Genomic DNA, 24,189 nt, shown 5'->3' on the forward strand with positions numbered 1-24,189 from the left:
TCTGGTCTGCTCAGGCTCAGTCCAAAGTGCCTACAACATCCTGCCTAGGTGCAATACCTCCTGGTCCCTGGGAAACACGGCACCCAGGCCACGCAAGGAAGCCAGCTGCCTGCAGGAACGGCCAGCCCTCGCAATGCCTCCAGCCCCATGCTGAAATCTTCCTCTGGGAGGGAACCGCAGGACACAACCACACACCTCCGAAAATGAGAACACTCCAGAGCTCCCCAAGAGCACTACAGCGCATCAGTACAGAGCAACCAGAAAAAATGGCAGCAGGAGCTACGGCCTCCCACCACCACTGGCAACTCAGGTTACGCGCCTGCACAAGAGTGGCAGTGCAGGTCCACATGGATGCACCCACAACCTGCCTGCAGCTTGGCGGCAACCTCTCGGCTGGTCTAATCCAACAGGCAGAGACTGAGGGTGGAAGGTGGGATTTTGCACCCGACATCAGGGCCAAGCTAGAGATGTGAGGCAGCCCAGAGGAGGCATCGTCTCCCGTCTTCAGCAGAGGAGCGCAGCCTGGCAGCTAGAGCAGGGTAAGGCAAAACAAGGGGCCTGGATTCTCTTCCCAGCTCTGAGGAGGGAGTTTAGGCGAGTAATTAGAGCAGGAGGCTGTGAGTCAGCAAACGATGCGTAACCTCGCAGATTTTGACAATGAGGCAAAAGACGGCAGTTTCGACTGAGAGCTTCCGATGAAAGGGTATATTTATATATGCAAGAATCAGAAACTCTGAACAATTGCATGGCTGGTGACCCGCTCTACAAAACACGCTACTTTACAATGACTGTCCAGCTGCCAAATATTTGACGGCTTTAAAAATAATTGGAAATAGAGACATGTTTGCAACCTAAGCGTACGGGAACAAGGTATCAGGAGGAGGGACCAGACTGGCTTCAAAAAAAAAAAAAATGACAGACGGGGGAGAAGGCACCAGCCAGCCTCTTCTCTGATATTCAAGGCCGCTTGGTGAGCTGGTTAACTCTCGACTCTGCAGCTGACCTTGACAAACGCTGTGCTTCGGATGCCCTAGAGAGAAGAACAGACCATCACGGAGATCCTCCCCGCACAACTGCCACGCTCCTAGATTTATATTAAGGGTGAGTGTTGGCCTGGAAGCAAATCCCAGCTCCAGCCACAGACTCGCTCCCTCCCAGGGGCCGACAGGGCTGCAGTCGGAGGCAGCACAAACACAGGTAGGGAACGCTCCTCCCCCACGGCACAGCAACCCTGACGAGGAGAGTTTAATTAACCCTGGAAAGCAATCGTTAAACATCCAGCCTGGGTAATCGATGCGGAAGGGGCAGCTTGCTTCGGAGGGACCATCTGCTTTAGGGAGGGAGGACTGATTGCCCACCTGCCCTTCGCCCCACGACCTCTCCAAGCGCCTCCCCGCGCCTGCCGGGAAGCATCAGCCAGCAGCTTGTGTGCGGGGAGAGATTTAGGGAAGGAGCAAGGCCAAATCCCAAGGGCCTTACTCATGCTTAACGGGGGCCAAACTCCTCCAGCCACGAATGGAGCTGCATGCGAGCTTGGAGCAAGTAGCGGGTTACTGAGCCCCCCGTGGCAGGCTGCGGCCCCAGGCAGGAGTCCCCTCCACAGCTCACCCCCTCTCCCTCTCTTTTCTAATCTCTCTTCCCGTAAAGCCCCAGGTCTTCAAGCCACGTGATTTCCTACGAGTTGCAGCTCTCATTCCAAATACCACTTCTCCCCAGCTGAAGCGCAGCCTGGTCGGCTCAAAACCCAACCCAGGCAGCAGGTGGGTAAGGTGAATGCACCAGGCCAGAGCCTGACACCTCCGTATGCTTCAAGGCAGCTGGGCTACAGGAGAGACTCCAGATTAGAGCAGGGAGGAAACCAGCCTGTGAACACCCAACCCAGAGACAGTGAGGACATCTCCACAGCTTCTGCTCTAGCTGAAGGACAGAGTTAAGAAGGCCATGCATTGACACATTGCCACACACTAGCAATGGCTATTCCCACTAGTGACACAGGTTTGGGGCATTCGCAGTCCTGAAGCTGCAGGACTTTAATGTATTTTGCATCTGTAGGCCTTCCTCTGCGTAGTGGTTCTGCTCCTGACAGCTGTCCCAGTGGTCACATACCTAAGGTCAAACCTTAATGCATCCCCAGCAGCAGGGGAAGGGAGTTGAAGTGGTCGGGAAGTTTTGTTCAGAGCCATTAAGCTGCCTTTAGACCTCTGCACTGACTTTCTCATCAGTTAAAGCTTCTGCTGACAAAATTCAAGTCTCTTTCTCCTCCTTGTCTCAGCAGCTGTGGGGAGAACTTCTTCCCAAACCTGAGCAAAGCCAGGTCCCCACCCAATCTGTTTGGCTCAGCTGAGCACTAGAGACCCAGGCCCTCCCCGCTGCAGGTAAAAATCATGCATGGACACAAGTAAAGCACCTTTGCAACCCTGGAAATAGCACTGATGCTTAATTACTGCTGTGCCATGGACCAGGACAAGCAGAAAACACACAGGGTTTTTGTGTGTCCAGCATCAATGATGGCTGCACCATGCAGTGCCTGCTGGTGCTCTTGCCCATGAAATCTGTGTCACCCAGTACTACCACGCAGCCAGCTCTGGGATAGGATTGGGGTGCTGCTCAGCACTCAACACTTGGACACTGATCTCAGCATGAGCAAGATGGGAGACTGGCAGAATATAGCTCCCAAAGGGTGCAGCCAGCCCAGTGAGCCAGAACCTCAGCTTTGCCTCTCCTCCCACATCTACATGTCTGGCAATCTTATCTCCAGGAACCGAGAGATGGTTCAATGCACTGTAATCAACATCCCCAGCAGATTTCTGATCAGATCATCCTTTACGTAGGTCAAGATGCAGACCCCAAACTACTTGTCAGCACCTCAAACTCCAAGGGCAGCAGTGAGCCCTTCTTCAAGATGGTACTTCCAAGTTTGTCCTTAATTGCTTTCATTTCTGCCTCATAAATGATTCATGGTGCCTGTGGCGCTTCAGGACAAGGCTGCGGCTGGGGAAGGCGCTTCCTTGCCTGGCAGAGACTTCGCCGAGGCGACAAAGCAGGCGGCTGCAGCAGACAGCCGGGCTGACGCAGCGGGGTCAGGGCAGGGAAGCACCCCGTTCCCGAGGGAGAAACTGTGCCTAATGAGGCTGTTTTCCCCCTTTGAAGGCCTCCAATCCAAACTCTGAAATGGGGGCTCTCAAGACATGCTCAGGATCAACGCAGAGAAGAAGCAGGATGGGACTGGAGTGCACTGAGGAAAGATGGCCCCCAAAGGGCCAAGTGAATGCAGACAGGCTGACTCAACCCACGGCGGCAGCTCTAAATACCGCAGGAGTTAGCGATGGTGGTGAATCAGTGGTGACCCCCTTAGGTGAGGGATGAAGCCAAGTGGATGGCAGAGGACCACCAGGCACTGAACAGGCCAAGACTGAGTAAGCCATCAGAGGAAGAGGGCATGCCACCACCTTCACACGCCCGTGAAACCAGTCCCCCTCATATCAGCCTCTGACCCCACGAGGAAGGCCAGAGGATGACTTCACCAATTTCAAGAGGAGGGTGAAGCAGCTCCTTCTGCCCACCCCAGACACCAGGCGAGCTTTGAGGCAGATGCCGTGGCTGGCTTATAAAAGTGCTCTCACTGCCATGCCCACAGACAGCCCCTCTATCCCCTTGCTGAGCGGGCTCCTTCCCAGCCCCAGCCACACAGAGCACGGTGGGCCCTGCGTGCTGCAGATGGGCTAGCAGTGGGGTGGATGTGGCCAGCTGTTGAGATCCACATCTGCTTGCTAGCCAAGCTGGGGAAAGTGGGGGAGGAACAGGCTGGTCCATGCTCCAGCAGGGCAGGGCTCCCAGTCCTCGCAGAGCCCCCCCCCCCACCTCCAACGCATCCAGGCCCTGGCAAGTTACTACATCCCCGTCCACCCAGCAGGCAGAAATGCGGCAAGAGCCGAGCAGCGTCACTTACCTCCCACACCCCAGCCCTCGTTTCAGTGTTTGGGGGTTCAGCACGGAAATGCCGCCACTAAACGCAGCAGCGCTGCAGAGCCAAATCAGCACAAGAGCAGAGCTGATGAAAAAGCATCAGAGGGAAACGTCAGGATTTCATCCTCTGAACTGGACTTGGCACGACTGGAACCAGTGTCCCTTGAGGCCTATATTCCTCCCTCTCGTATGAGGGGGAGCTTTCTATTATCGCTGGAGGGCAGCTGCCTGCACCAGGGCAAGAGATGCCCAATCCCTTCACAAATTACAGCAAACGATCAATGCCACCTACACCCGGAGACAGGACGCAACTAAGATCTGCAAGCAGGCAGAGGAGAACAGCCCAAGAGTTTGTGCCAGCATCTCCCACCTCAGTGGCTAACACAAGACACCTCTGCTCGTCATCAAGACACAAAGCCTGGCTTTTAGCAGCACCGCGTCCCAGAAGGGCTGCAGGCAGCCAGCTGCTTGCAAGGACGCAGCACATGCACAGTCCGCTTCAGAGGGACACGGGGCAGAGCCTGAATGCCTTTGAGAGCACGACTCCATGGCATAGGGCACGATGCGGATGCCAAGCACTGGATCAGTGTGGGTTTCTTTCAGCGGACCCAGCTCTACTCCCTTGCACCAAGTGCTTCACGAGGGTAAAGGAAGCATCTCCAAGGAAGGCTGCATTCGATACGACCAGCCGGATGGTGTAGGGTCACCCTGGCACCAGGTGAGCTAGAGGGCCCAGGGCAGAGAGCACTCCCTTCCACAATGCCCACCCTGCCGCGGGAGAGCACAGCAGCCAGCGGGGCCACGGCCGAGCGGGACTTGCCTCGTACCCGACTGAACAAAGGGCTCTGCTCCCCGGCTGCCGGCCCTGCCGCTCCCAGCCGCCTGCGACACGCTCAACGCAATTAATATAGGAATAAAGGAAACGCTGCGAGGAGCCCAACCGTGTTACCAGGGAAGGGGCCGCTGCAAGACGGTGGCACAGCACAGCCCGTGCAGTCAGAGTGAAAGAGTGAGATGGCCCCAGTGAGCCAGGCCTGCAGACACCAAACCATGGGACACCGCACAGCCCTGGCGCTGAGAAAAAATCCTACCCTCGTCCTCTTATTATTTCCCCCCAGGGCAGCAGGGAAAGGTTCAGCTGCTCTGATCCCACGAGCTGTCTGTCGTGAGAAGCAGGGCAACAGATGGGTCTGCAGGACAGCCCTGACCGGTAGGATTAAAGGTGACCTGCAAAGCAAAAAGTGGGCTTGTGCCCTTCATTTCCATGGGGCTGGGGAACACGTTGGCTTCTTTAAAGCTGTGTTCAAAAGCAAAGTCCATTCCTGCCACCTTGTACCGGAGGTCTCTGCAGACAAGGGGCAAATGACAAGGCCTCTCCTGCAGCGTGGCTGTGAGAGGTGATTTTCAGAGGGGAAACTGTTGCTCTTTAGCCTCTCTAACTTTCCACTTCTCTGCAGCAACGCCTGTTCCGCTCCCAGCTGGCAAACAGGCAGGGGAAATGCTCTCGGCAGGGAAGGGCCTCACGTCCGGAGAGCAGGACCACATGTCTCTCCCCTCCTCAGGAGCACTGAGCTTGAAGAGGGCAGTGGGTAACTGCCACGGCACCCATGCACCTCATCAGACACGACTGAAGCGCAGGGCAGGCTCACCCAGCACCCACAAACCTACCCAAGGCAATGTTAGCTCATTGGCTGGTTGGTGGAGGGTAAAAGGTAGAAGGGGTTTAATGACAGCTGTTGAAAGCGTGCGCACACACACACATGAGTACCAGTTCGAAGGGCATCTGTGCACCTTGCTGGGGGAAAATCTCATTTGCACCACGGAAGGCAGAGGGAAGGGTGCAGCAAGGCCATATTCCCCCTCCACGCAATGCAAAACTCCAGATTCAATTCGCTCTCCTGATAAGCTCAGCAGCCAAAGCCTTCAGGGTTGGGAGCAATTCTCCTCCTCTCTGCAGCGTCCTCAGGTCTCCCCAGCACTAATTAGAGTGCCGGCCGTGGCGTGAAAGAAACTCCTGGCGGATTCAGCTCCTAGCCAGGCGACGGCTGCAGGGTCATTAGTTCTTGTCAGCCCCTCGCCAGGCCGCTCCTACCCGGCATGCTCCGCGGAGAGCTCACTGCACTCCCCATCCCCGCAGGCTGGGAGGCAGCGCCAGTGCCCGGCCAAGGACCGCCTGGCGTGCCGGCTGCCGCAGCCGACACAGCGAGGAAGGCAGCACGCAGCCAAGCAGGACCGGCTTGGCGAGGGCTTGCCGGGGCGTGCTGCCCCACCAAAGCCCCTGGGGTGATGGTTAAAGAGATGCTTCAGGCCACCCTGGTGCTCCAAGGCCAGGGACGCAGCCAGCATCTCTCCAGGCACCAGCTTCCCTGGCATGGAGGTCCAGTCTGAGGTCTCCCAAACCCCCTGTCTGTGGCAGGGCATCCCTATGGGAGCACTCGGGCATAGAGAAGTGAACCCACTTGGGGATCAGCAGATGGTTAGCAACACCTCGGAGCACCTCTATGTTCCTGCAAGAGCCTGGCGCTCCCTCAGAAAGCATGTAGCAGTGGGCTGCAAACCAGGAAAGGCTGGTGAGGATGGCCAGCCAGCCTCTTTACTGCTCTGCTACCAGAGGGAAACTGAGGCAGGGAAGGACTGGGACATGGCCACGCACTTAGCATCAGACAGGGCATCCGAGCTTGGAGGTTTCAGCTTTTACTGCTAATTCTCATCACACAGCCACCCTTGCAGCCTGGGTATAAGTGTGTGCATGGGGGGACAGAGAGAGAAGAGGTGGCAGGAAAAGAGCACAGTCCAAAGCAGAAATGCAAAGTGCCTCAGACCAATCCTGTGGTTCACGGAAACGAGGAGCCCAGTGCCACGAGCGGTGCCTGGCCCATGCCCTGTCCCAAGGCAGGTTGGCCTTGCCACTCCAGCCAGGTGGCCACATAACCTGGCTACTAAACGCGTCAGGCAGCAACGTCGCACCCACAGTAACCCAGGCAGCCCCAGCTCCCACCCTCCTGGTGCAGAGGCCAATGCAAAGAGCACAACCCAAACCAGCACAATGCCCCCAGCACCAGAAAAAGCTGACTCACAGGCTGGATCTGACCCATGGGCTGCCACTTGGCCTTCAATAACACACTGTCACATTGACCCAACCCCACAGCCCGTAAAATTCACGGGCAAGCAGTTGCCAGATGTGCCCACACCACCTCCGGAGCAATAGCTGCTTTCCCAGCACTCAGCCCTGGAGCCGGCACAGCTCTGCCCAGTGCCATGGATAAGTGCCGGCGTGCTCAATGCACATTTCCCCAGCACAGCTTGACTTTTCAGCGTGGGATGGGGGAGTTAGCAAGAGGCAATGCTTGCTGCAAGGTGTTCCTGGGGGTCTGTACCCCACCCGAGAGCAATCATGTGCTCTTACAGCACGCATGACATGAGCACACTGATGAATGCTACCTTTGTAAGGGAAGGACTCACCAAAACAGTGTGACCAGGGGTCCACAGGGCCTCCCAATCTGTTCATCCCCATGCCCCTGCCCCAGTTCTCCTCGATCGCCTCTCTCTTTGCTCTCTCCTGCCTGAGACAGCTTCCCAAGGACTTGGGTAGCCCATCAGTGGTGCCTTTGAGGACAAGAGCGTTTGCCCACCAAGTGCTTCTAGACAGGACCAGGCAGTCGCAGCTCCAGGCTGGATCAGGACAGGCATATCTACCCATCCACTGTCTGCAAAACAAGTCCTTGAGGTCCTCCCTCCAGCCTGGCTTGGCCTGTATAGATAGGCAAATGCCACCAGGATATGCAAACCCCTCCCCAAACTGGAGGGTCAGCCCCATTTCACTCCTGGAATGCACCACGAACCCGGGAGATAGGTCTCGGCTCCCAGAAGAATATTGCCCCTGGGTAAGCAGGCAGCCCCAAGCCAGAAACACAAATGCGCAATGGGAGAAGAAGAAATAAAGGCAGGGATGCTCCGGAGACGCAGCCTGGGCCCCTTTATTGCTCCAGGCACAGCTCAGAGCAATCACAGCTTCTCATCCTCTGCTGGTCTCCCCAGAGATGGCTACTCCAGTTTCCTCCCAAAATATACTAGACACAGCCCTATCCCTCCCCCAGCACATGCTTTCAGGTCCTCCAGAAGGTCAGTAAAGCCCAGGGATTTCTCCCTCCTTTCCCCTCCTCTCTTCCTCCTGCGTAGCCAAAGCGATGCACCCACTCCAAGTGACGGAAGGCGGCCCCCTCCCAGTAGCCACCTAGTTCCAGGAGAGGACGTGTCCCAAGCAGGGAAGGTCTCTCTCTTCTTGGAAGTCCCCTGCGACCTTCCAAAGCGCTGCGACTGGCGGCCGTGCCGGGGCAAGCCTGGGCAAAGCAGCTAGGGTAGATTGTATTTCGTGCCCGGGCGCAGCACGCTGAGCGCCCAGTCCCCCCGGAGCGGCACAGGGCACGCCAGCCCCCTCTTCTCATTAGCAATGTGCTGCGAGAGATTTATGCGGTGACAAAATTTAAAGCCTGAAGCAGAGCGAAACCAAGCGCCTCCCGGCGCCTCTCCATGCGCGCTGGTGTAAATCAGGAGAGACTCTAATGAAGTCTGCGGAGGAAGGCAGCTCGGCCACGGCTGCCCCGCAGCCCGGCCTCCCACCCCGCTGCACCCTGGTGGGTGCAAGCACCATCCCACCCCACGTCCCCGCGGCCAGTGAGCGTCCCCGGCACATGGTCAGCACCAGGGTAATGCTACCGGATCCAACGCCCCACAGCTTGGGGAGAGTCCTGTATTTCTCAGAGGGGCTTTCTCGTGCTATCGCCTCCCAGTTCAGGGCTTCGCCCTGACCTGCATCACCTCAGGGAAGGCGCAGGAACCCCAGTCACCCTTAGGAGGTCCCTCCTTCCCTCAAAGCACACGCAGGCTCTGCAGGCAGCCCGTCACAGAGCCACACGCACACCCTCCAGCCCAGCACCGGCATAAACGGAGGGAGAGGGGCCCAGCTGAAAGAGAAGAGCTTTATCTGATGAATATTCAACGCGCAGCTGAAATTCCAGGTCCACAGCTAATCCTTAAAGATCGCTGCTCCGTGGGGAATCTCGGGCCGGTTTGCGGGATAGAGGATCAGAGGAGCTCAAAATGGAAAAGACCACATATTACAGATAACAGAGGCCGTTCCTCGCAAGGGCAGGGAAGAGCTGCAAAGAGAGGGACTTATTTGCCTCTGCCTTCCTGGCTGCTCTAAGTGTTTTCCAGCCTCCTCTGTTGAGTTAACGTCCTTTCAGATTAGCTGCTGAAGCTGTGGCCTTGCAGCTGAGTGTCGGTTATTTCCAGGATTAGGCTGGTTGCAATTACCGAAACATCCAGCGCGAGTGCAGGTGAAGGGACGACAGCTGAACCGCTTCCCTTCCTCTCCCTGCTCCCCAAAATCCCTCTGCTTTCCCAGCCGCCAGCCCCGCTCCCAACAGCGCTGGCTCTGCCCGCTCCCTGCAGCCCCAGCGGGTCTGTTCTTGCAGCAGGAGGAGAAGGAAAAGCCAAGTATTACTTGAAATAAAACATGCCCCCGTGAGCGGGTTGCAGCAGACGCAGCGCAGCTGAGCCCACGCGGGACGCTGCAAAGCGATGGATTTAACAGGCTGGCAAGGCAACAGGAGACTTTCCAACGGCCCAAACAGCCCCAAGCCCATCCGCTACCTCTCTCTGCTCCACCAAACGCCCTCCAGACACTGCTGGGACCTTGGTTATCCCTCTCGAGCTCCGCAGGGCAACGGTAACCCATGCTCCGCCGGGGAGGGTGCCACTGCCGGCGTGGGATGAGGCAGCCCTGCATCAGGGACTCGCCGGAGCAGCGGTGTCGGATCCTGACACGCACACGCATACTCCATCGGCACGGTCAACCTGCTCCACCGCAGCGCCCTTCGCTGGTGAGGAGCTCAGCCTCCAGCTGGGCCCCACACCGCTGCACGCACCGGGCTGTAGCGGGGAGCATACAGCACCTACAGACCCGCAGGCCCGGCCCCGCACCTCGTCCCTGCGGGGCGGGCACCGGAGCCGGCCATCTGCCAGCCCAGCATCCGCTCCTGCACCTCACCCTCCTGGTCCCGACACTCTCGTCTCCTTCCACCCCCCCCCCCCCGTCAAAAACACCCCTTCCGACAATAAACTAACTACTAGCTGTGTGAATTCATCCCATTTTAATCTTCACGGTGCATCAGCATGGGGGGGAAAAAACAGCAATTTTTTTTTTGTCTTAATCTTTACCTGGGGTCATATTTACTAATCCTCTCGCTAATCCTCCAACGCCTTCACAAATAAAAAGGCCCCATCCTCCGCAGGGCTGAGCGCCTTGGAGAGGGGCTGCGAGCTCAGGCTTCCCGCAGCAGGCAGTGCCAGGCAGAGACCGCTCGCCGTGCTTGGCGGCGCCGCGCTCGGGAAGTTTGGCAGGGAGGGGAGACGACACGCTGAAGCCACAGCCCAGCAAATTCGTGCAAAGAGGCTAAAGGCCTCTCAGCGCCGCTGGTTTAGTATTCAGGGTGACGCCAGTTTTTCCCATTAAGACGGCTAATAAGCATTTTTAAAGGCTCTTTATTTAGAGGAGCAAAACCTAAAGGTGGGAAGAAGGGAATCAAAGCAGCATTAGGAAGATCTGGACGCAGCAACCAACGGAGGAAACCTCTACAGCTCTCAACTGTTGGGAGCTCATACACTCAAATATTTAGGGGAAAGGATGATCAGCTGCCTCTTAGAAAGGACTCAGGGAAAAGCCGTCCAACTGCAAGCTTGCGTTCCTTGTGGCAGAGCTGCCCCGAGAGCCCCAGGGCAACCTGCCTGCCAGGCGCTCCCTGGCCACGCTGGCGAGCGCGTCTGTCCCACGGCACCGTGCAGGGCGCCGCTCAGCCAAGGCGGCCTCCCTGCCACGCTCCAGCGACGATGCCTTTTCCCTCCTCTCCTCTTCCCCCTCCGGCGGGGAGGTGCAGCTCTTCCTCCTTTACGCCTCGCACAAGCCCCAGGTTGTGCTTTCCTGGGGCCGCTGCTCAGCCCAGATCCAGCCCTTTCCCTCCCATCACGCCTCTGCTAAAGGCCAGGCCCAAACATTGCTTCGTTGCTCTCTTTGCAAAGTATTTCGACACCTACGTGATAAAACAAACTCATCAATAGAAACGCCCTGACGGCTGGCTTTCCCCTTCCTTCCTTCCTCCTCCGCACACATACCCAGCTGCTCGCTTTGGAAGCGCCCATGTGTGAACACACAGCTTTCCCGAGCCAAATTGTGTCAGTCTGGCATCACACGCTGCACTAGAAAAGTCCTGCCGGGGACCAAAGCGCCCCAAGATGAGGTGCTCTGCAAGCACTTCCCGAGCAGCACGGCAAGCCACATGCGCCGCGTTAGGAGGGGAAACCGGGAGCGAGGCAGGAAGCGGGAGGCAGATGTTACCCGCTGAGCAGCGAGGGGAAACTGAACTCGCGTCGCCTGCTTCCAGTTTAGCACCTTAAAGGTGGCACGTGCCTCTCTCCAGCGCCGCCGGACAGCCCCTGCGGTGAAGGCACAAGGGTCTCGGGCCCTGAACGCTAAGGGAGCCGTCGTGGCCAGGCCAGCAGTGAGGCAGCGGGCTCTCCGTGCTTGCCACGTCACCCGTCGCAGCCCAGGGAGGGACTGACCGAAGCGCAGCAGCGCTGGGGCCACCTCGGAGCGGCGCTGCCCTTCTGCGCCTCGGTGGCCCCGAGCGTAAAGGACAGTGGCTCTCTCCCCCCGGGGAAGGGGCTCAGCGGGGACGGACAGACAGACAGACACTGAGCCCCTTGCACAGTCCCAAACGGCAGCAGCAGGCGCCCTCCCCGCAGCTGTCCCCCCCCCCGCCCCCCAAACACCCCAGTGCACCCCGCCGCCGGCGGCCCGCGATCTAACTAGTTCTGTCAGCGGGCCCCGCTCGGACGCGAGACAGCGCACGCTCGGCCACCGCCGGCACCTCGCTGCGCCGGGCTGGAATTTGCAAGCTGTCCTGACGCATTAAAGCGCAAACGCCTCGCGCCTTGCTCGCAGACCTGCCGCCGCCGCTGCGGGGGGCCGCGGCGGCCCCCTCCCGCGGCGCCACCGCCCTCCCACCCCTCCCGGCCACCCCGTGGACCCCCAAACCTCCCAGCTCCCGTCGCCTTTTATTTTTAGTTTTCCTCCCCCCAGCTTTAAATAGCTGCTTCAGCGGAGCTGGGAAGCGCCGGCAGACTCCCACCTTGGATTTCACGGCCGAGTGACGCTTTCTGCGCGCACCCCCCACCACCACCACCGTGCGCCAGCCACTGCAGCGGCTCCAGCCCCCGCTCCGGGCCTGACCCTGCCCTTGGAAGGACAGCCGGCGATAAAGGCGCCGGAGAGCAGCCGGGAGCCGGGTGCCTGGCTCCGCAGTCTCCTTGGATAGCGCCGAGCCAGCTGTTTATCTCCAGGCCGCCCTTCCCGTGCTCCCAGCACCGCACCAGCCTATTCCCACCTGGAGAGAAACCATCCGGGGTAGACCCTTCCCTTGGGGCTGGCCAGCAGCCCGGGCACCCGCCACTCTCCCCATCCCACCGAGCCGACAGACGCTGGGCCGCCACGACCACCCCTTCCCCAACATGCCCAACTTTGCATTCAAAGCCTCAGCTCAGTGGCCACCATCAGCCAGTGGCCAGACGGGCCCGCGCTGGAGACGTGACAGCTCAGTCCCACCCAAGGCTGATGTGGCACCTTCCAGACAGGCCCCCCCCCCCCCCCCGTGGCAGTCCCTAGGACATCTCCCCAGGCCACTCCCCTAGCAAGGGTGTGACAGCAGGCACGTTGTCCTGGGCAGGTCCTTCCAGACCTTTCCACCACACCGTAGCACTGGGAACGAGGGCTGCAAGAGACCCGGGCACGTGCCAAGACCGTGGGCAGAAGGGACGTCCCAGTCCCCATCATCAGTATCCACCTGCCCACACTACAGATGATGCTCTCTAACCACCGTAATACCTCACATATGCGGGTGGCTGCATCTGCCTACGGCCTCTGGCACACCCCAGACCTCACTTGTAAAGGAGGCATCCGTCCTGGGGCTTTTACCACAGCCAGGCACGTGAGACGGGCCCCGTGGCAACCAGCCGCGCTGCTCCCAACCGACGTGCCCACATACTGCAGCAGCCGGGCAAACTGCAGCGGGATCCCCGTGGGAGGAGGGGACAGAAACAGCAGGCTGGAATAAGAGCGTGAAGAAACGCTTCTTGCGTGCTCTGTCCGGAGCCAGCTAACGAGGCCATATTTGAAATGCTTCGCATACCTCCGGTCATCAGATTAGTGAGATGAAGAAGGTAAAGCAGAGGGCAAGGCGAGCACTCCCCAGAGTCGGCGATCCTCAGCCGCTCGCTCGCAAAGGTTACAGGAACTAGGGGAAAAGTCTCCGGCAGCGCCACGCGGAGAGCCAGGCTCGGAGAGGGGCCGCACCGCCGGGCGGCCCAAGGTCAGGCACCAGCTCCAGGCAGGCGGCGGGGCCAGAAGTGGGTGCGGGAACCCAGCGGCAGCTCTCTCCCGGCACAAAGAAGCGAAGCCTGTGGGTACTGCCATTGTGCCGGGTCCCAGCTGGCAGGAGATGTGGTTCAGCACAGCACAGAGGAAGGACGGAGTATCTGAGTGCAACAGGACAGCCTGGCACAAGAAAGAGGGCCCAGGGCCCTGCGTGGCACGGTGCTGCATCAGAGCATAGCAGTTTAAGCCAGGAAGAAGGTCAGTGAGAGTGGAGGGCCCCCAGCACCTGCAGGACAGACTGCAGTGCTGTTATTTGAGCCAGGATGCTGAAATACTGCAAGTGGGGGGAAAGTTGTGGGGCAGAATGGCTCAGCTCAGCATTCAAACTCTCCCCTCAGCCTGGCACTCATCCACTCTTGCTGTCCCTGGGCCTGCTGCCACCTCTGAGCCACAAAGGCCACCTTGGATCCCTTGCCTACACACAGCCCAGATGAGGACTAGAGCTGCCAAAAAGAAACAAGACTGCCACAACCTCCAAGCAACATTTGAGGGCACAATTCTTTCTCTCTTGACATGAACTCAAATCTTCCCCTATATATATATTAAAAAAAAAACAACTCTTGCAAAGCTAAAGGAAGAGTGCTGCTTCACTTTTTCCCAAAGGTTTGCTCAATTCCTAACACTCATGCCTGGGGGTCTTGAGCTGTCCTTGAGAAATCGGAGCTCTTTGGGCACAAATGCCCCCTCACAACTACATTCTAGCTCTCAGCCAGCTGCAGATGCTGGACAGCAAGGACCAGTCAGCAATGCCTCTAATCAATAACATGTGGGTACAGCAGAAAGTCTACAGAGCACAGAGAAACCAAAGGGAAACTTAGCCCTCCAGGAGCAATGGAGAATGAGAGCTGGGAACACCTGTAACTGCAAACATTCAGGATTATTCAGAGGCATAGTCTTTGAGACGTTGAAATGACAGACCCTGGACCTGGATCCAGACCACAAACAACTTTTCTGCTCAAGCCTCTGAGACAGAAAAAGAAATACACAAGTCACAAGGGCAGGCTCAAGTAAAAATTCAGGAGTAGTGACCCCAGGACCCTGGGGATTCCTGGGAACCATCTGGGATCAAAATAGATGGAACAGTGTTGCCTCTTTGGGCTCAGAGGAAGACTCTCATGAAGACAATTGTGGGAGGTAGATGTGGCCAAGATATTTCTATCAAAAATTGGAATGGAGACAAGAACTCAAGGTGGGATTGCGAAGGCAAAAATGAAACATCCAATAAGTCATGGTCGCAAGCTAGACTAGGAACAGTGTTGCCTCTTTGGGCTCAGAGGAAGACTCTCATGAAGACAATTGTGGGAGGTAGATGTGGCCAAGATATTTCTATCAAAAATTGGAATGGAGACAAGAACTCAAGGTGGGATTGCGAAGGCAAAAATGAAACATCCAATAAGTCATGGTCGCAAGCTAGACTAGGGCTGCCTTCAAACAGCAGGCAACCATCAGGAAACCAAGAAATGACCAGGAACAGCACAGGCAAAGGAAGCTGGAAGTGAACATGCCCAATACCATCACGCCAGAGAACAAATCCAAACCTTGCTCAGGCCTGAACCGTCTCTAGAAACTATAAGTGCTGAGTAAACTATTTTAGGGTCAGATGCATCTCAAAATCATAGGGCCACATTCAGCCCAGTTGCACCCATTATCTAACATTCAGTGGAATCACTCAGATTTATCCCAATAGCAGAGCTGGATCCACAGTACCCTTTCCTACACCTGCTACCAAGACATTTCAGGAACACAGAGAAAGCCTTGTGGGTACAACAGCTATTTGTCTCACCTTGGAGTGCCATGAAGTTAGTTCAAGCCAAGCTGCTTGAGATTTCAGAGGCCATTGACCAGGGATTGGAAAGAAATGGTACTGTCACTTGGGGTTAGCTTTGATCCAGCCAGGGAGCAGGCAAGTTGCTGCTTCCTGAAGTAAGGTTTCTCATGCCAGCAGGATCTGGTGCCACGAAGCTGAGGATCAGGCCTTTAGGGTGAACTTGATCCAATGACTCAGAAGAGAGACTCTATATCTTACAACATAGTGCAGGGCCCACTTATTACCTGCAACATGCTCTCACTGAAGAATTATATCATGCCTTCAACAAGAGATAAAGCCAATGATCTAAGCCTTTTTCCAGTTCTCATCTCTCTGAGCTGGGAGAGGCAAGGTGGGGAAGTACATCCCACTTGGAAAGTCAGAAGGCAGCATTTCCTTTCTTCACCATCAATTCTAGGGACAAGGCCAACATATACCTTCCTTGGTCAAGACAAGCACTCTGTAGGCATCACTCCATAAAGGCGACGGGTCCTGTGCTACATCCTTCCAGCACAAAGGATGTCCATGTTTGGCCTGTGGAAGACCTTCTGGTACAACTGTTACTGAGCTGGACCTCAAATCCCAAGGCCAGAATATGGATTGTGAGTCAAATATTCACAACGTGAATTCAGTAAGGGAGGCAAGGGACATTCAGGCCATTACCCGAGTCCCTTTTCCATACCATAAACTCATCTCTGGGTTGCTGCATGTGTAGAGATCCACAAAGGACACTTCCCTTCCAAAAAGCAGCACAGAAAGCTAGTTTTGCACAGAGGATGGGACAGGTCACACAACATTCATGGAACAGGGCAGGAGAGACCACTATGCAGATGCCACCCTCAAAGCAAGGGATCACAGAGCACCTCCCAGGGAGGCACATGAGGCCATGCCAGACAGATGGGTGGAGGTCAGAGACAGTAGACAATATGCACGTCAGGGAGCATCAGCCCATAGGCTCCCAGTGAGCTTCGTTTGGACCGACCCAGCATCAGCGAAGGCAGCAGAGAAAGCCTGAAGCAAGCACATGCAGGATGCAACTGCCGTTCATACTGGACAGACAACTGCATTCAAATGTGGGCAAGGTAGCCTGCTGCACAAACAGGTCCAAGCACTCCTGCAAACACATGGAATCCTTCAGCTTTATTCTGCCTCTTGAAAAACTTATGACCTTAAAAATCCTTTTATTCATATAATAACAGGCTGCCACCCTTGCACAGCAATGACTGTCATCCAAGTCGATACAGTGCCCTCCACCTGCTTCCAAGCCATCAGGGAAGATGAGCCAGGATGAAACAACTCCAGGCACATTAATGTAGCACATCCCAAGCCCTACAGCACCACAAAGGTAAGGATATTGGGCAGGGGGAGGACCTGCTGTTTGGCACAACAAAGCCATGCCATGAGCACAGAGATACTGATGGGCTCAAAAGCTTTCTTCAACTGTCTTCAGACACTTGAGGGCCATCGTCCAATGTACATTATACCACCATCCAACACACACCTGCCATGCCCTTTTTCTGGACTCTCTCAAACATGATGGGATCCACAGCCACTCATTCTGAGTCACTCTGCCCTGCACCCCAGCTCTTGGGAACTTTCCTAGGGCAGGGCTCATCTCACAAGTCTGTGTCCGATCCCCGGCTCCAACGCTGCTGCCATCCTGGAAGTCCCCCAAGAGATCCCACAAGGGCTGTGCAGGGGCATGGAGCCGGCAGCTAGCTGCTCTTGTCCCCATCCCTGCCTCTCACCCCCTGCCCTGCCCAAGGATAGCAGCTTCACGCAGCCACCCCAGGACAGTGTATTCATGCTCCACCTTCGCTCCTGGGCCCATGCTCACGATAAAGGTTAAACCTGCTGCAGGGCTGATCCTGACCCACTCCCCACAGGAGAGCTACCTCTGAGGTGGAACAAATTCATGTACCCTCTCTATTTGCCTGAGCCCAAGCTTCATGGGCAGGAGCAGCAGTTCCTCATCTGGCCACTGTTTTGCTCCCAACACCTCTTCCATTCTCTCCCTCCTACGCCACAGCTCCTCCTTTCCATGCTTCCTCCTGCTTTCCCCTGCCCCATCCACCTCATGGCTTGCCAGACAGGAAGGAAAATAATTGATCTCAGAGGTCAGTTACCACCAGCAACTCCTGTCCCTTCCCGTCGGTCCCAGTCCATCACCCTCACTGACTGGTCGCATCTCTAACAGAGCAGAGGGTGATTTGGGGCAAGAACAGCCAAGGTTCTCTTCTACTCTCCAGCTCTGGATGCAGCCAGGCCTCCCATCTCCCCCAGACAGCAGCTCCAGTGCTCCCCAGCCCATCCGGACTTTCAATTCCCAGTTACGTGGGGCAAGACACAGTCACTTTGGCCGGGTCATGCTCAAGGGCGCTCACTGTGAGACGGAGCCTGAGGGCTGCAAACCTCTCTCCCTCCCCTCTGCTCAGCCTTTGGAGGAGAATTTTGCTCCTGGCTGTTAAACAGAGCAGGAGAAGCCTGCAGCAGAGTGGAAAGGTGGGGTCGCCCCTAGCTGGGAAGGTGATGGAGCCCCTGGAAGGCCCCCAAGCTCCCAAGAGTCAAAGTTGAGTCAGGGGAAAAGGGGGGAAAAAACGCCTTTGAGTGCAATATTTTAGTTGAGCAACAGAGCATGAGTAAAGGACGGAGGCTTTTCGTGGTCTGGTGAGTTTAAGCTATGAGCTGAAAGTTTAACTATTAATACACTTAATCAAGAGGTTGTTCTTACACCCAAGGTTTAGGAAAACAAATGTGCCACCAGAGCAAAGAGAGGGACAGGAGTTGACAGGGCTAGACTAGGTCAACGCAGCCCTAGTGACGTGCTCCTGCTCTGGGCTGTGCACTGCCCAGCCTCCCTCTCCTCGGGAGGGAGGAGGCCATGAGCCCGGGACAAGCCGGCGCTGGATCCGGCCTTGGCAGCCCCTGCTCTGCTCGTCCTCGGCACCATCAGGGCTGCAACCTAGTAACAGCACTGGCGACACCAGGCGATGCCCCATCGGCAAGGGACAGCAGCTGAGCCAAGCTGGTGCGAGGGTGAAGCCCCCCTGGGATGGGGACAGGGCCAGAGGGCAATCAAGATCCAGCGGGAGACGTGCTGCACGCGCGCCCTCGCCCCCTCCTGCCCCAGGCGCCTCCGCTTTAGCCCCTGCTGCCTACGCCAGCCACATTGTTTTATCGCTGAGAAACAGGCTGCATTTTGGAGAGCGGCATCGACAAATCCCCCACACACACCTTGCCGGCTCGTTTTGCGCCATGGGCTTCTGGCCGTGGGGCTGAGGCTGCTGCTGCACGAGCCACGTGCCCCGAGGTCGGCAGTGGGGAGGCACCTGACGGCACCGCGTCCGCTCCCCACTTCCCCGCCGCGATATCCATGTCAAGGACGGCTCCGCTCAAAGCCTCAGACAACTCCCGCGTTTTTTCCCACCGTAATCTGCACGGCGTGGGCAGCGACGGCTGGGGGGGGCGTGCAAAGAGCATCGATTCACACGCACCTCCCTGTGCTTTCCCAGGCCCCTGCCTCCTCCTCGCCCAGGCCACGGCCCTCGATGCGCCTGGGGACCACCACCACCACCCCCTCCAGCCCTCGTCATCCCACACGATGCACGCGGAGCAGCCGGGTCACCAGGCAGCGCTCCGGTGAGTTCGGCTAACGATCCCTAGTGCGTCCTCAAGCAAAGGCACCTCCGAGCGCCTGACTCTGCCCATCCGGCTCACGAGCCCCGGCGTCCGGCGCAGGCTCGCCCCGCAGTTAAAGTGAGCGCAACGCTCAAAGCTGGGATGAACTTCCGAGAGCTCCGAGCGGCTCCTTTGTTAGCTGGCTGTTATTGTCCCCCGCCGGCGGGTCACCCCGGCGTCAGCGCCGGAGGTCGGAGCGCAACATCTGCGAGCCTGCTGACGCTCACCTCGCGGAGCGAGCTCCTTCCCACGTCCCGAGGGGGATGTCGCCCGCTCCCGGCACTGCCCGCCTCCAAGGGCCAATGCTCCTAAAACCATCCATCGCCTCACGGGCGGCTGCAGCCGGGCGCTTTCCATGGCCTCAGCCCGCGTGCACAAGCTCCCCGACGCCGGCAGGAGCGGCAACGCTTTCAGGGTCGCCGGCTCAAGTCGCACGGCGGCGGTGGGATGAGAGCTCTCGGCCGCCTCTGAAAAGCCGAGGTTTGCTTTTCCTGTTGTGGTTTGTCTTTCCCCGCGGGACGCGGGGAGTTCCTCGCTTGCTAAAGAAGCTGTTTCCCGCAGGATATATATATATATTTTTTTTTAAGAAAAAGGCAGATTGACCAAGCGGACACGGGAATGCTTTCCGCACCCTCAAACACAGCCCTCCAAGGAAAACCAGCTCCGCTTTCCCATTAACCAGTGCCGCATGGAGGCGAACACCTTGATTCAGGTTTCCTGGCCTCCCCCTGCTTGTCTGCAGGCCGATCTTAAAGCAGCCCAGAAACGCAGCCGAGAAACAACTAAATCAAAGGGAAATGAGTGCAATGAGACAGAAAGCACAGCAGCACGTTCAGGCGAGTGTAACAGCGGCCGACAGTCACTCCAGTCTGCTACGTAGGACCTGGGAGACTGCCCAGAGGCTGGGGAGCCCTCCAGGACCCAAGGGCGATAAGCGGGACGGAGTCAAGGAGGAAGCTGCAGGCTCAGTTTGGCATCTTCCAGCTCCTCTGGGGTTCAGTGGGACCCTCCGCAACAGCTTGCAGTGGTTGTCGGCAGCCCGCGCCCGCCACTTTCCAGTTTGGCACGAGGGCTCCCCAACAGCACCAAGCTGAGGATGCGCGCGCTGAGCTGCCCATCCCACCCCAGCACGCAGCCTCGCAGGAGCAACCTGTGACACGGGCAGCCGCAAGAGCGGCCTCCGCTCACAGCAAGCAAAGAGCCGGGCACGGGATCGCCTCCGCGGTGGGGGTAAGGACGGGGCCAGCGGGGGCTGAAACGCTGGCATGCCTTTGCAGAAGGGGCCGCTGGCACAGCAGGGTCCCCTTTCCAAAGAAACAAAACTTCCCCTGACTTCTTTAGCGGGAGCCAGTAAGTCCCATCCCAACCCCCACCAGACCCCCGCACAGGGGCACCCCAGCACAGCAGCAAGGCGCTTCTTCGGGCGACGCTTCCAATGCACCCGCTGCCCCGGGCACGTGAGCCATCCCCCGCCACTTCAAGGGAACTGCTCCCGGGAGTAAAGGTTGCCAGGCCAGGGTCAGGCCCGGCTCGGCACACATGTGATCCGTTATCACAGGATGTGTGTACAGCTTTGTTTATGTGTAGGACGCAGAACGAGGAGGACTGTTCCCCCCCTCCGCTTCTCTCTTTTCCTAATCAATCATTTGAGCAAAGAATGAAATGACCCAAACCGAACACCGGCCTGTAATAAGAAGGATGTCTCTGATTACAGGATACAACCTTGCCACAAAAAATACTAATACTACTAATAAAAATTAAAGAAAGAAAAGCTGTTCACCCATGGGGCCTGTCTGACTCCGATTCAGCGGAGTTTTGTACAATAATCACAACATTCAGTCATCATTCACAAAATCCACTATCGTTTTACAGCTGGCAGCACCCGCTCTGGATGCGTATTAGACATATTACACATTGTACATTGCGATTTGTCTGCTTCCATTTAATCTTTTATTCTTAGAGTATGTTCAGTGCCCTCACATCAAACGCAGGGGGGAGCGGAGCTTTATGAATTGCATATTACAGATCCACCAGCAAAGTGGGAAAAAAATTACTTTGCAAGGAGGAGGAAAAAAAAACTTCAGTTACTTGTTACACATGGCTCAGCTATACGGAGCGGCACCGTTCCCACGTCCACCCCTCAGCTGTCGCCGGCAGAAAACAAAACTGCGCTTGCCGTGCGAGCGAGAGAAACCCCAGAGGATGCAACCGACTGCGGGGAGGCAAAAATCTGCTGGCAAACAAAAAAATAAAAAAAAAAAAAAAAAAAAAAAAACGCCGAGAAGCGAGCGCGGCGGGGCCGCTGCCGCCCCCAGGGCCAGCGGAGCGGGACGCGCGGGGGCGGCGGCGGGGGGCGCCGCCGGCGCTCGCCGACAGCGGCCCGCAGCCCCCCGGCCGGCAGCGCCGCCGCGGCGCGGTGCCCGGTGCCCGGGCGCGTCGCCTCCCCCGCGGGCGGCGCCGCGGCCCCGAGCCGGCGCGGCGCTAGCGGGCGCCCCGCTGCCCGCCGCCCCCGGCCGCCGCCGCCACCATTGTCACCCGGGAAACCACCGGCGGCCGCGCCGGGCACGGCGCGACGGCGATGCTGCGCCTCCCCCCCGCCCCGCTCCCCCCGGCCCCCGCCGGCAGCCGGCACCGGGCAGCGCCGCCCGCCGCCGCGGGCAGAAAGGGCCGCGCCGCGGACAGCGGGGCCGGCGGCTTCCACCGCGCCAACAAAACTTTGCTCGTTACAACGCGACCGCGCCGCCGCCGCCACGGCGGGGCCGCCCGGGCGCCGCGCACGCAGCACCGGCCGCAGCCGGCCCCGGCGCGGGCAGGCGGCCAGCCCCGCGCCCGCCGCCGCCGCGAGCGGCACGGCACGGCACGGCACGGCGCGGCACCGGCCCCCCCCGCCCCCCCCCCCACTCCGCCTCCCCGCTCCCCCCGCCAAACTTTTTCCCGAGACTTTTCCCCCAACTCCGCGGCCGCCGCCCGCCGGGGCGGCCCCGCGGGGCCGGCACCTACCGGCGGTCCGGGGCGGGCGCCGCGGCGGGGGCACCGGAGCCGCCGCTGCTGCTGCCGCCGCCGCCGCCGCTCCGGGCAGCGCGGCCGTGCGCCCGGGCGGCCGCGGGGCGCACCGCCGCGGAGGGGGGGAGATCAGCACCTGCCCGGGGCCGGGGAGGGGGCCCGCGGGCGAGAGGGGAGCCGAGGCGGGCACGGTGCCTCGCCGCCGCCGCACACCCACCTCCACATCCCTGCTCGCTCTGGGAGTGCACAGCCACCGAAACACGCTGCACGGCGCTGCCGCGGCCGCTGCCCGCGGCTGCCGGCAAAACCCGGACCGGACCGGACCGCCCCGCGCGCCGCGCCACGCCGCGCCGCGCCGCGCGCGCCCCCCGCCGCCCCACGCGCGCGCGCGCGCGCGCCGGCCCCCGCCGCGCGGCTCCCCCCGCTGCCGCCCCGCACCGGCCCCCGCTCCCGTGGGGAGGCACCGCGGCGCGTCCACCCCCCTCCACCGTGGGCTTCCCCAACCCGCACCCACTTGCCGGGGTGTCCCACCGGGGTGCTCCCCCATCCTTTCTGCTCCATAGGGCGGCGGTCCGGGGTGGGCTCCTACGCCCGCCCCTCCCCCCCACGCATCCCTCTGGGATGTCACCTCGGGGTGTCCCTCCTCCACCCTGTCCGGACCCCCCCACAGCCAGTGGCACCCTGCTGTGTGCCCCACTCCACCCATGTGGGTTGTCACTCCAATGAGGGTGACGCCCTCACACCCCACATGCCCCCACAGGGTCCTCCTGTCCCAGCTGCCCCATCGAATGTCACCCCGCAGCACCCCCCATCTACCTGTGGGGCATCACCCCAGGGTGCTCCTGTGTTCCCACCACACACACTCCCCCCCACACTCCCCTCCTCCGCAGCGTCACCCCAGTGCGGTGTGCGAGGAGCCAGCTGGGCGCCCGGCAGCCGCTCGCAGAAGACATCTTAGCTGATGGCATCTGAACCTCTGCAAACTGCCCAGCGCTGCTGCTGCTGCAAGGCCGAGCCTCAACGTGCCTGCTGCCTCCTGGGGCGAAAAGCCCAAGCGACCACTTCTCAGCCTCAAAGAAGGCTGAAATAAATGTCCCCGGCTGGTGCACCTGAGCTTGCCACCCCCACCTAAACCCAAGGCGTTAGCAGCCGGAGGTGGGGGGGTCACCATGCCAAGGAGAGAGCTCCCAGGATCCTGAATCTTGCTGCTTTCTAAGGCAAAGCGTCCTTTGCCCTCTGCACCATAGAAATTGCCCCCACCCACCACCACCCCCAGCAGGTAGACAGCAAATAACCAAAGATGCAAAAATAATCAGCCAGCTAGAGGGAGGGGGGAAGGATCTTCCGAGGTGTGGCCCCAGCTGAGCTATGCTCAGCCCAGAAGTTTGCTGCTAAACTTCTTTGCATGCCTCCCCCCCCATCCCGGCAAAGTGGAGTTGGCTTCAGGATAAGCCCACGCTGTGCTCTGACTCCCGCAAAGCCGTGCATGGAGCGTCCTCTAAAACAAGCACAGCCCCAGGTTCTGGAGGGGTGGGTTGGGGGGGGCGGTTATTAGCAGCAGGGAGTGGAAGAGAGGAGTCAAAAATTTATCGGAACACCCTCTTTGGCAGAGAGCGCTGCAGCTTTCCAGGGATGCAACACCAAGCAGCCCTCCGTCCTGCAGACTTTTCAGTTGCCAGCAAATATCCAAAACCTTGCAAAAAAAAAAAAAAAAAAAAAAAGAAGAAGAAGAAGAAGAAGAAAAACACCAGCAAAAATGAAACTCCGTTTTGTTGCCGTTGATATTCCCCCCACCCCCAGGAACACAAAATCATTCCCCACCCCAACTTGAGCCTTTAAACGAAACAAAACTGCAGACAGTGCGGTGGGGACAGGGAAGGGGGGGGCGCGCAGAAAACATAACGTGAAAGCAAATGTGAATGCGCCGTTTGTATTTGACACACGTCTCGTTAATTATGCAAGTTTCACATATTTAGTAACCGGGATTTTCGGACGCGGTTGCTGCTGGCGTGCCGACGCGCTCCCTTCCCCGCGAGCCCGACGCGAGGCGCTTCCCCCCGACCCTCCCTCCAGCAGCACGGTGGGCAGAGTGGGGCCGGGCGGCCAGGAGGTGAGGGGGGCACATCCGGCTGCGAGGGGAGCGCTCCAGCAGCCCGGGAGCACCCCTGCCTCTGCTCCAAAAGGCTCTTCCCAGAAAGCTGGAGCGCCTTGCCCTCAGACACACGGCATCCCAGTGGTGGCCGGC

At 58.7% G+C, this 24,189-nt stretch overlaps 1 protein-coding gene across 3 annotated transcripts in view; it reads right to left on the minus strand.

Annotated features, from left to right (window-relative positions):
* CXXC5 (CXXC finger protein 5) overlaps positions 1 to 22,224 on the minus strand; it is a 56,552-nt gene extending 34,328 nt beyond the window's left edge. For 2 of the 3 annotated variants that reach the window (XM_062587450.1, XM_062587447.1), the window contains exon 1: positions 19,169 to 19,189. The gene's annotated coding sequence lies outside the window, so the exon portion shown is untranslated. Of the gene's footprint in view, positions 1 to 19,168; positions 19,190 to 22,161 lie in introns of those variants that run through there. The other variant, XM_062587448.1, reaches the window with a different exon arrangement.
* Between the last annotated feature and the right edge of the window lie 1,965 nt (positions 22,225 to 24,189).

This window comes from Rhea pennata, chromosome 14 (genome assembly GCF_028389875.1).
Source record: "Rhea pennata isolate bPtePen1 chromosome 14, bPtePen1.pri, whole genome shotgun sequence".
NCBI classification, from domain to species: Eukaryota; Metazoa; Chordata; class Aves; order Rheiformes; family Rheidae; genus Rhea; species Rhea pennata.